The sequence below is a fragment of the Gossypium arboreum genome, chromosome 2 (assembly GCF_025698485.1).
Source record: "Gossypium arboreum isolate Shixiya-1 chromosome 2, ASM2569848v2, whole genome shotgun sequence".
Taxonomy (NCBI): Eukaryota; Viridiplantae; Streptophyta; class Magnoliopsida; order Malvales; family Malvaceae; genus Gossypium; species Gossypium arboreum.
In genome coordinates this window covers 100436502-100438024 of record NC_069071.1, presented here as the reverse complement: position 1 = coordinate 100438024, position 1523 = coordinate 100436502, and positions in this window count along the sequence as shown.

The following is a 1523-nucleotide window of genomic DNA, read 5'->3' as shown; positions in this document are numbered from 1 at the left end:
TTGAATGCTTGAATAATTTGATGATTTATGATAGATTTGGAAGGTTTAATGTTAGATTAATAGCTTTTGTAAAGTGATTTTTGACAAAAATGTCAAAAAAGGATTAAATTGAGAAAATATGAAATATGGTAGCTGAAAGTGTGAATAAATTGAAAATATGGGCTGATAGTAACATGTATTAAATTCGGCTAAGAACGGGTTTGTACTAAATTGCATGAATTTGCAATTTTATGTGATAAGAACTAAATTGTGAAAATGTGAAACATTAGGGGCAAATGTGTAAATTTCCCAAATTATAAATTATAGGCTAAATTGAACAGACCAAATGCTGAATGTACTAAATTTGATAATATATAGATAAAGATAAGTCGAAATCGGGATTAGATCAGGGAAAAGGAAAAGTGGACGAATAGTCGATAATTTCTATCTGAGCAACTCGAGGTAAGTTCGTATAATTAGAATCCAATTTTAAATACTTATAAATTATTTGAAATGAAAGTATAATTTAGTAAATGGTATTATTGAGTTCGAATGCCTAATTGATGAGAATTATTGTATATCGAGTCTCGTTTGAACCGTAGAAAATCGTAGGATACGAGTGACACGTCACTAGGGGTACTGTTTTGATTGAGATCCTGCATGTGTTGCGGACTCACCACAGCTCATATGAGTTTATCGATATATCAGCTCATAAAAGCTTACTATTTTCAGCTCGTCAGAGCTTACCGTTTCAGCTCAATAGAGCTTATTGTCCATTAGCTTAGGAGGAGCTTACTGATCATAGCTTGAAAGAGCGGAAATGATAATGAATTGGCATATTACTGATTTGTATACGTAATGTATATCATCCGAGTATTCCTCGATATTCTAACAAGTACAACGGGCATAAATTATGTTATTTTGCTATGTGAAAAAGCTATGTGTTTATACGGATGAGTTACTGTTATCGAATGAATTATTGTTTATGTTAAGGAGAGTGAAATGTTACAAGTGATATACATGATATATTAATTTGATATAGTACAATGTATTGAATATTAAATTGAGATAATGGATGATTACATGCACTTATGTGACTAACTTGTTGATGAATGCTTGTGTTTAAGCATTTGGTACTTGAATTGAATATACCTTATTTATTGTCTTGATTATGTATAAATGGTAAGTTTAATTCTGAATTATACGGGCTTACTAAGTTATAAAGCTTACTCTGTTTCTTTTCTGTGTTTTATAGAGGTTCGATAGCTCACTCGATTCGGATAAAGTTAGAGATACGCACCACACTATCTAGTTGCCGATTAGTACTTTTGAACTCATGGATATATGTAAATATGGCATCTATAGGCTAGTTATAAAGATGATAGTTATGGTTACCTAAGATAGTGATTTTGGTACATGTTGTGGTACAAGATAAAATCATGTGTTTTGGTTTAATTTGGTATAATATGTGTATGAAATGTTATGGATTGGCTGCCTATTGAGTTATAAAATGTTGCAAATTATGCTTGTGTAGGTATGTAAAA